The sequence below is a fragment of the Belonocnema kinseyi genome, chromosome 4, assembly GCF_010883055.1.
Source record: "Belonocnema kinseyi isolate 2016_QV_RU_SX_M_011 chromosome 4, B_treatae_v1, whole genome shotgun sequence".
Lineage (NCBI taxonomy): Eukaryota > Metazoa > Arthropoda > Insecta > Hymenoptera > Cynipidae > Belonocnema > Belonocnema kinseyi.
In genome coordinates, this window is record NC_046660.1 from 134,631,705 (window position 1) to 134,643,262 (window position 11,558).

At 32.1% G+C, this 11,558-nt stretch overlaps 1 protein-coding gene and 1 long non-coding RNA gene across 2 annotated transcripts in view; one reads left to right on the top strand and one right to left on the bottom strand.

Moving 5' to 3' along the window:
- Positions 1 to 1,433, bottom strand: part of LOC117172111 — a 2,549-nt gene extending 1,116 nt beyond the window's left edge. Inside the window, exons 1-2 of the long non-coding RNA XR_004466965.1 lie at positions 1,317 to 1,433; positions 115 to 271 (exon numbers count right to left, since the gene is read on the bottom strand). This is a non-coding gene — a long non-coding RNA (uncharacterized LOC117172111). The remainder of the gene's footprint in view (positions 1 to 114; positions 272 to 1,316) is intronic.
- LOC117172110 overlaps positions 1 to 11,558 on the top strand; it is a 259,054-nt gene that overhangs the window by 12,857 nt on the left and 234,639 nt on the right. The window lies entirely within an intron of this gene.

Genomic DNA, 11,558 nt, shown 5'->3' on the forward strand with positions numbered 1-11,558 from the left:
TCAATTTGAAAAAGAGAAAACAGGAGAAGTTTCCTAAGAAATCGAGAAGAAAGAGGAATTCTTTAAAAAAGGGGAATAGGGAGTGTGAATCCTGTAGAGACGAGACTTCATCACCGAGAATATCGGTTGTAGCAAGAATTTCCAACAAGGTCCTAGATGTTGGGTCTTTTATTTCATTCTGCATTAATTCATATAGTTTGATAGATAAATCTGGCCACTGAATATAAATTGTTCCTTCTTTGCCCTTCTTATACGCGAAGTCAAATTCAATCTGGAAAAAGATATTCCATATACTTTTTTGTAAGAGTGAAAATATATTACTGAAAATTAAAATAAATAAACTCAGATCATTAATACAAAAGAATCAACGTTTTAAATTTTGAATCAAAAAGGTAATTTTTTAACCAAGAAGAATAATTTCATTTTAAAGAAGCAGAAAGACGAATTTTCGATAAAATAAGTCGATTTTTATCAACAACAAAATGACTTTGCAACAAAATTATGAAATGCTGAAAAAAAAAAATTTAACCAAATAATTAAATTTAAAAAAATTATTCACAACCAAAAAGAAAATAGTAGACTTTTTAACGAAGAAAGATTTTTCCATTGACACAAAAAAAGTCCTGCAACTAAACTGCTGAAATTTGAAACCAAAAAGGTAAATTATCTACAAAAAAGTTAAAATTTCAACAAAATCACTACATTTTTAGCTGAATTGTGAAATTATTAACCAATTTACTGTAATATTAATCTCTTTGTCGAATTTTTGTGCTGTCCTGTTTTTCTTGGTTCAAACTTTGGCTGATTTTTTACACACACAAAAACTTGTCTTCTACATTATAATAGTATATTATACTCGTTTCAAAAGAAAGATTAATTTCATAACACATTTTTTATCAATGCTCAAATCAATAAAATATTCAAATATTAATTATATCCGCGTCCTCAGTGTCAACTTCGATTTGAATATGATTAAAAATTAGGCCTTGAGAGATGCTTAATTTAAATACAAAATTCGTTCGCTTTTATTCTAACGTAAATAATTTTTCGATTATTGGATTAGACTGGCTGCAATCAAGTCTTAAAAGACCGTCATGTCCGATTTTTTCGTCTACGGTGAAGAGTATAATCTTAAAATTAAAACCGACACAAAAGTTTTTAAAACTTAAATCACGTATTTATGATATACTACAAAAATGAAGCTGACAAAATTCTTAGTAAGTGAGTGATGGACGGCATTTTTCTACATTATGGAAATGAGGTTAGGTTAAGACTTAACTAAATCACAATCAAATAGAGGTAATAAATATACTTACAATAAAATTGTGGGATTTTATCGGCGAATCCCCAATTCGCTAACACATCGCAGGTTTCCTTATCCATAAACATGATGACACTTGTAACTGACAAAAATACAACAAACGTACAGAAGTTTCCCTGAGTCACATTTCGCGTAAACAAATGAATGATGGTCACTTTAACTCAGGCGCCAAAGGAAAAATATTTAAACCGATTATCTCCGCGCATGCGTGTAGCTGAGTAGCGGTTTGGATTGACAAATACATTTCTTTGATTTAAAGAAATAGTTTTTTTATTTGAAGTACTGTTCTCAAATATATTACTTTTTTTATTGCCGCTTGAATTTTCTTTGAATCAAAGAAATATTCATTTCAATTAAAGAAAGCCTGTTACAGAAATAATTTCTTTAATTCAAAAAACACGAACCGCGTCATTCTTTAGGACCAAATAAATGCTTTTTTATTTTAAATGTATTTTTGTGTTGGCTGCAAAAACAATGATAAAGAAACGATTTCTTTAGTTGAAGAAAACTTGTTTTCTGAGTGTGTTCAAGAGAAAAATTAAAAAAAGAATGTAAATCATTTCTCAGGATACTTGTACCAGGCAAAAAAAAATGCTTACGAAGTTAAAAACTTTGTTAATATATAGAAAATAACGCGCGTATGCATGTAATTCAAGGGATTCACGAAATTTAAGAAATTCGTGGAACTCACAGAATTTATGGAATTCATATAAGGCCCGTCATTCATGGATTTTATGAAATTCACGGAATTTACGAAATTTATGGGATTTGTGAAATTCATGGAATTTAAGAAATTAACAGAATTCAAGGAATTCATGGAATTCAGCGAATTCATGAGATTCACTGAATTAACAGAATTCAACGAATTCACGAGATTCACTGAATTTATAGAATTCATGGAATGCATGGAATTCGTGAAAATTTTGGAATTGATGGAAATAAAGGAATTTACGAAATTTATTGAATTCACCGAATTTACGGAATTCACAAAATTAATGGAATTCAAGAAATTCACGAAATTGGCTGAAATCTAAGAATTCACAGCGCTCACGGAATTAATGTAATTAAAGGAATTCACGGACTTCAATGAATTCAAGGAATTCACGGAATCAAAAGAATTTTCGAAATTCAAGAAATCCACGAAATCCAAAAAAATCAAGGAGTGAAAAATAGGAAACGAATCTCGGGGAATTTATAGAATTTAAGAAATGTACGGAATTCGTATATGTCCACGAATTACACGGATTCCGTGGATTCCATAAACTCCATAAATTTAAAGAATTTCATAAATATCATGAAGTCTATGAATTCCTTCAATTTCTTGAATTTTATTATTTCTTTGAATTTTATGAACTCTTTGGATTCCGTGAATTCCTTGATTTCTGCGAATTCTGTGATTTCTGTCAATTTTATGAAATCCGTGAATTCCTTGAATGCCGCACATTCCGTGAATTCCGTGAATTTCGCGAATTCCGTAAATTCCGTAAATTCGGTGAATTCAACGAATTACAGTGAAACTTTTCTATCGCGCCGATTTTAGGGTTGACGGTGGGTGGGAACTAACGGTGGGTGCTCGCCTGGGTGAGAACCGCAGATCTCGCACCCCGTGTGGCTCCTGACACACCTATCTGCGGCGCTGCGTCAATTCTCGGAAGGGCTATAGAAGAGAGGGCTATTAAAGAGTTCCACTGTACTTAAATTCCTTGAATTCCATGAACTCTGTAAATTTCTTGAATTATTTGAATTCGGTATATTCTCTCCATTCCTTAAATTCTTTGAATTCCGTAAATAGATCGAATTACTCAAATTACGTCAATTCTATGAACTCTTTGAATGTCGCGAATTCCTTGAATTCCGTGAATTTCGTAAATTCTGTGAATTCAACAAATTCATTAAATTCCATGAATTTCATAAATACGCGTGTTATATCACCAGTGCTTATGAAAAAAAGGCTACGAAAAAAAATACGTAAAAGGCTACGAAAAAAAATAGTCTTCGGTAAATGCTGTGAAAAAACCTTATTCCTATAAGCCCCGTGAAAAGAGATCTTACTCATGAAAAAGCCGTGAAAAATAAACCTTATTTATGAAAAGCCGTGGAAAAAGAACCTGTTTCAAACTTTTAATTAAACTGTCTTATTCCCAGAAAAAAAAACTATAATAATCATTTTGCCGTAAAAAAAAGTATTATTGGTGGACTATGGAAAAAACTATAAATAAATATCAAGTTAAAATCGTGCGTTTTACGCTGCCAGCCGCTTATTGTCTGGGTTTAAGTGTTGTTTACACATATATGTTTAATATAGAGCCCGTGGATCTATAGCTATTCATATAAAACACAGTTCATAAAAGGAAAGAGGACAAAAATACTGGGCGAATAGCGCTGAGCCAGATAGGCTAGGCGGAAATAATGAAAATTAACTGCAATTTTCTAAACTTGTTTATATATTTAAATAATCATAAATATTATAAGGCACTCACAGAATCCGAAAATCATACATTCAAAATGAAGGTTAAGTTCGTTAATCAGATATTTCCGACCAAAATGAAACAATTCAGAGCATTTTCAAAATTCAATTTTTTTTAAATTTAGAAATCGTTGTGAAAGTTTCTTATAGATTGGTAGAAGACTTGCAAACTATCCAAATAAAATTTCGAATTTCGATAAAAATGAGAGAAGTTATATACTTTTGAAAATGTTCAGAAAAATTAGAAAAAAATTGTTTTCTAAAAGTTTACGAAATTTTATTAAAATTCATCGCAAGATATCAAATATATTTAGAAACTATGCCTGTTAAATGTTTTGATTAGACATAATTCAAAAAGTTTGAGCTCTTTCAAAATTTGAATAGAATTTTTTTATGAATTTCAGAAATTGTTGTGAAATTTTCTGTTACGCGTCAAAAAGACTTGCAAATTATTCTAATGAGATTTTTAAATTCGCTTAAACTTCAAAAAGTTATATGCTTTTCAACATTTTGAAAATTTTCGAAAAAAGGAAAAAATTTTTTTAATAGGTTAAGAAATATTAATCCAAATTTTTACTAGATATAAAGTATATGTTTTTCGAAACTATTATCTAAAAATGATTTAATTACTCGTAGACCAAATATCCAAAAGTTGGATCATTTTCAAAAATATTCAATTTTGGTTTTTTAAGAGATCCATGTGTTAAAAGCGTTGTTTTTAGTCGATTTTAACAAGATTTACAAATGATCTTGATGAATCTTTTCAATTGGACACAATTTATCGAGCGCAAAGAACGAGTTTCGTAATGAGAATGTAATCGCCAAAGCCGTAGGAGCTTTGAGAACCTTCTTTAAAAACAAATTGAACATAATTTCAGTTACAATTTTTGGCTGTAATTCCTTAGAAGTTTTAATTACAGTTTTTTATTTAATTTGTAGTACTTGCAACACTTGAAAAAATGTAGTTCAATTGAACGGATTAAACGTACGAAAACGAGCGCGAAGCGTGAGAGTGTACTCGCCCGCCGCGCGGGCACATTTTTGTAAATTTTAAAACTATTGTGCAAAGAGCAAGAAGAACTTTATAGGCATAGAAATAGTGATTATTTCATAAGTTTGTTCTGAATGTCCTTGTCGGAATCTACAAATGTTCTATCATTGTTGCTAAATAAAGCGGGTTTTTTCACAGTATTTATACAAGACGTGTTCGTACAGCGTTTACCAATATGTATTTTTTTAAAAGTGTTTACTGAGATATATTATTGCTCATCGGATTTTATAGAGATGAGTTATTTTCATGGCGTTATGATAAGAAGTGTTTTTTTCACAACGATATGATTTACAGGTTTGTTCTCCTAAGCACCTGCGAATACACTATATGTTGACAAAAGTTTTGGCTTCGTCAGAAATTTTTTTTTTTCCAGGAACAAGTTTTCTGAGAAATGATTTATATATTTTTTTAAAATTTTTCGCTTCAAAAGGTGTCCAGACATCCAGCCGCAAGTATGATACAGAAGTTACTGGACCATCCCAATAAAAGCATTTGGAAACTATAACATTATGTATTGTAGAAATACTGACATTTCGGAAATGAGCTTCCAGTACATATAGGTAAAGTTTCCAACAGAGATCTTTAACAGTGCAAGTATACCCGAATATTTTGCTATTTGTGGGCTCCAAAAACTCTCACAAATTATTTTAAAAAATCAACCCTGACCACTATAAATAACAAATTATATTGTCCGAAAATAAACCATAACATTAACAGCTACACGGAGAAAATTTCAGTTATAAAATTTGATAATATTTATTTTTACAATACGACAATAGCAAGCCAGGATATAGAGTCATTATTGCAAGAATTACTACTCTGAATATTGAACTCTGAAGTTATTATGTTTATTGAAATATAAAATTAATGATTAAATAATTGCACTTATACAAAAATAAACTTACTATAATCCCTAAGACAAACTGTGAAGTATAGAAAACACAATAGTAAAGACATCCTGTCTATGTTCATTCTACGCATTTCTAATTTTTTCCATAGCAAATAGGAAAAAATTCTATGGTCGAAAGAGAAAAATAAATTCGCATTCACTTCACGCCCTATAAATTTTAAACATTAAACATACAATTAGATATTTATATTTTATTCTAAGCTGAAGGAGAAAAAACCTTGTTAGTAGAAATCAGCCATGGCCAGAATTGAACACGGGTCTCCGGGGCAGCAGAACGGAGATATTTCCGCGTGATAAAACAAATTATAAGGTTTAGGAATTTTATCATCCTCGTAAACTTCGGCGGGTGTAATGACGTCATTTGGTACTGAATCGCGAAGCACTACATTCAATTGTTTTTTCTTTCATTGCACCTTCCCATTGAAAATGGTAATTTTTCTTACCTGTTTTGCAACTGATGTTATTTTAACTGCTAGTTATTGCAACTACGGTTTTATCATTTAGTTTGTAAATATCACTTTTCTCAACTTCAATCTGCAATCAAAAATATGAATTTTTCTAACTATAAATGGCAATTATTAGGTTTGTAGTATATTTATAAATGAAATGGAAAATGCATTTCTTCCTATGGCTGCGGCAATAATACTATTTTCTCGGCTATATCCTAGATTGCTGACGAACTTTCTCCGTGTACCCCTAACTAGAAATATAGTTGTGAAACAAAACTAAGAAAATATAATTCAAAAGTCAATGGTTTTGCGGGGTTCACAAAACACTGCCGAAAAATCTCCAAATGAAAAAGAATCATACTATTAACCCTCGAAAAACTTTAAACTATACCCACTACTCTAGAGTGATAATAAAAAAATGAAATAAAAAAGACCCTTCACGCATTCAACCAAACCCTGCTTAGCTCCCTTAAACTAATAAATACATAAAGATTTAATTAAAAATAATCACTTTAAAGACTTTCCCAAAAATATTATTCATATCTTCATTGCCATAGTTACATTAAACAAAACTTGAGAACTACCCTTACCACACTTAAGGAACCAAGGCTCTTCTTCCATCATCTAAAACCTTTAAAACAATCTCAAATTACAAATAACTACCCCAAACAACTTTCGAACACTGTAATTAATAAATCTATCCCCACAGTAATATTTCACGTCATTTATGAAATATTCACCTTCTGAAAGTATCACCTTCCATCAATTAAAACGGTAAAAATTATTTCAAATAAAAAATAATAAGGGGAAGGGGGGGCAGCGCCAACCAGTTAACAGTCAATGATTTTTTAAAAGTTAATGACATGTTGAATTGATCCATTTTTTCTCATTTTGAGTTCTACATTTTTTTTTCATACTTCTGTAAGTATTAATCACATGGAAAAAACAATGATTTAGTAATTTAATTATTTCTAACAAGCTGTATTTCATCAGCTTTGCTCCTCACTTGAGGGCAAAGCCGACTGCAGCTTCTTGTGAAAATCAACACATTTAAAAATAAGAAAATGTGATGGTTTGCTTCTGTGATATTTTATGAACTGGAAAAATCATCATAAAATATATCCAACAAAAAGAATAAGTTATTTTGAATGAGAATAGAGATAATTGTAATTTAACCTCTTATTCGTTGACATTCTACTAGAAACGGACTTTACGCATTGTTTCTACCGTACTAATAAAATAAACCTGCATACCGACCGGATTAATAATAATAATATTTGATCATGGACATAGGAAACACGGGACTAGGCATGCCATCCTAACTTGGGCGAGCGGGGTTGAATCCACGGGAGGAGAGAGAATTCCATGAGTGGGGAGAGCCGCCATCTTACGATGTGCCATTTGATTATGCGCACGAGCATTTTTGCCGACAAACTGTGCATGAAAATATAAACATGTGGGCGCTGCCATGTTTGTCGCGGAACATCAAAAGGTGGCGGACCTCCCCCCTCATTGCATCACCCCCGCAATGGCATGCCTAGTCCCTTGTTTCCTATGTCCATGTATTTAATAGTTTCTTCCATGTAGCCCACAAGATAAGTTGCTGTTTTACATTGCCGATTATTTATCGACGAAACTTGTGACACGAGTATCACCTAAGCACTTGTAAATATTATTTTCGTTGGGCCTGCCCCCCTGGCCAGGTCTCACTTATTTATGAGATTTAATATAGTTTGGACTTGAATTACTTCTAATTAACATAATTAGATTCTATAATATTGTTTTATCTGCCAAGATATCAAGTTTTTATACCGTAAGTATGCTAATTAAAGTTGAAAACTTTATATTTCTGTCCGCGAAACGTCCATTTTTTCGTGGTAAAAACTGTTTTCTGTATAATTTTTCTTTTGCAACATCAATTTTCAAGATCTTGCCAAGTGACACTATCTCACTGATAAAATAGATTTATTTGATGCAAAGTAGAGCGAAAATTGTTGAATAATAGCCATGCTATAATGAAAATCACCTTTGCCCCACTGGTTGGCGCTGCCCTCCCCCCACCTTACCACATGTAATTTTTCAAGATATAGTTAATATAATTATTTCCACAATAATATTACACAACCCCTAGAAAAACCTCCTATTACATTTAACGAACCAAGTCTCATCTTCCATTAATAAAAAAATGGTAAAAAATATTACAAATTAAAAAGAATTAACAGACATAGCTTTTCATGTTTCTGGTAGATATATTAATCCACACAATAGTATTCAATAGCCTTCTAGAACTGCCCCTATGACATTTAGCAAACCAAGTCTATCTCTATCTCAAGAGTGATATTTCATGAACCTTAGGAACTATCCCTATCACATCTAGTGAACCAAGTCTTACCTTCCATAAATGAAAACGTTAAAAAATAATTTCAAGTAAAAAATAACACAGGCCCACAAAAAAGAGGCCTTCACGAGACAAGTGACTTGGCTACCCTTATGGATTTTCAGCCGCTGAATCCGAATATGGCCTCAGAATTTCTCCTATTCCTCTCAGTTTTTCCCTAGGTGCAGAAAATAAGAAAACCCTAGGGATAATTTGCACGTTATTTTGATAATACCAGTATACGCGAAGATAGACACTTCGATGTTATATTCTTAAGTGTAACGACTTGTAGAGACTTAATGTATACACATAAATTCTTCAGTGTGCCTTCTATTTCTCCTAGCTTGTGCAATTCTAGGGAAATTGAAGGTCTTTCTCAGATTACGTAGTTTTATACGGGAACAAACATCAAAAACCTAATATCCGTTACAGTTTTACGTGCGAAATCAGTAACTTGTCCGTGCAGACAACTTTTTTTTTGACCTGTGTGACCAGAAATTCCCTAGGATTTTCCCTACATTTTTTATCTAGAGAGGAAATGGAACAAGGCCGACAAATTTGGGGTGCAAATTTAAATTAAGCTCGCAAATCTGTTTAGGATATGGCATTTTTGTTATTTTTTCCTGTACAAATCTACATAATATGTGAAAGATCTTTAATTTTCCTATAATAACACAAGCTAGGGGAAACAAAAGGAACATTAGAGAATTTCTGTGTATAAATTAAGTCTCTATAAATCGCTACACATAATAATATAACATTCATGTGTCTATTTTCGCGTATATTGCTACTATCAAAATAACGTACGGAACATCCCTAGGTTTTCGCCTATTTTCTGCCTCTAGGGGAAAACTGAGATGTATACCAGAAGTTCTGAGGCCATATTTGGATTCAGCGGCTCAAAGTTCCTAAGGGTAGCCTAGTCACTTGTTTGTTGCAGACAAATTTTTTTATGGCTTGTGTGACCAGGAAATTCCTAAGCTTTTCCCTACTTTTTGCATCTAGGGAGCCTTGAGTTCTTTCAGCGATGCAGTTTTTATCTCCTCAATCGTTGAAAATCGATGTCCTTTCATGGGCCTCTTCAGTTTTTGGAAAATAAAAAAGTCACAGGGGGCCAAATCCTGTGAATATGGAGGCTGAGGCATGACTGTAGTGCTGTTTTTTGGTCAGAAAATCTTTCACAAGCACTTTCAAAATTAAGCAGTTTTGGAAAAATTTCGCTGACACACGTCTCATGCCCAAAACGTCCGAAAAGATAGCATAGCATGAGCCAACCAATATGCCAACATCTTCAGCAACTTCTCTAATGGTAATTCGGCGATTTTTCAACACCATTTCTTCCACTGCTTGAACGTTTTCATCTGTTGTTGACGTGCTGGGACGTCCAGGGCGAGATTCGTCTTCGACATCCTCTCGGCCTTCTTGGAACAGCTTTTACCACTTATACACATTTTTCTTACTCACTGTCAACATTTCAAGAGTTTTAGAGCACTAGATTTCATTTTTCACACAAAATTTAATGCAAGCTCTTTGGTCCATTTTTTTCAAAAGAAGAAAATCGCCGAGCACCCCAAACCCTTCTAACCTTTTACGCCTCTGCCAGAAAAACAACACGAGCTATATAGTCAAAACTGTGAACATATGATCGTGACGAGTGTACCAACACAACTAAATAAAAAATTTTAAACTTGAATGTACGTAGCCCGCGAAAATTGAAGTCACCTTACTTTTTGAACACACCTCGTACTCAACATGATCCGTGTAGAAAATTTGAAGCATATTTCAAATATCTGCTTTATTTCAGAAAAATGATTAGACAAAAAAAAAAGATATTATTCAATATATAATTTTCTCTAATGCTTATTTATTATTTTTTAATAACTAAGAAGGCGAAGAAAAGTTAAGGATATTAGAAAAAACCACAACTTTTTAGCACCTAGTTAAGAGAAAATAGTTAGTTATTACCAATATCAAATTGTTTAAATAACTTTTTAGTTAACTTCCATTCATTATTACCTAACTAAGTGAACAAAGGACAGAATGGTAAAAATTTCCGGCAAAACCAGAACTACCAGGCTATAGATCAGAATAGTCATCAACAACAATAATTTATTTAAACAACAATGTTTGATGAATCTTATTAATTTTTAAGTCACTTCTAATAAAAAGTATAAACGTAGTTTCAAAATTCATAAAAGTCCGCAACACTGTAACATTAGGCAAAGAGAATATTATTAAAAATAATAATAAATTGCTTAAACAATGATTTTTGTTAAGCTGAATTAATTATTACTTCAAGCTATTTGCAAGTTGGACGAAAAGTAAGAGATTTAAGAAATGTAATTAATTTTCCTCACTCTAATTCCTTATTATTTAACTATTTCTAATTGAAGATTGGACTAAAAGTGAATTTTAAAAGAACGGCAATTTTGTAGCATTATTCTAAGAGAATATTATTAGGAATAATAATAAATTGTTTAAACAATCACTCTTGTTGACATTGATGAACTATCGCATCCCTCAAATTGAAAATTGGACCAGGCGCATTCCAAAGAAGGGCTTTGGAGGGGGCACACAATAATTACCCTCTCCCCTCCACTCTCAAGGGGAAGGTAAATAATAATTTCAAAGTTATTCTTCGCCCGGTTCAAATCCGGGCTGAGGCAGATTTTTTCTTGTTCTTAAAAAGTTATTTGTATGAGAAAATCGTTTTAACGAATCAAACTTGTATTATTTATAAATGAGCGCTATTATTTTCAATTTCCTAAATTCAAGAATAAATTAAAAAGTGTATGAATTTTCAAAAATTATATTATTTCAAGCAATTTTAAGTTAAAACATTAAAAACTGAAATTATATTAATTTCGAGTCCTTGCAAATGAATAACACAGGCCAACAATTCTCAGAACCAGAGATCAGACCTACTATACCCGAAGGTTTTTGCTGCGCTGAATCCGAATCTGACCTCAGAAAAATTCCATCA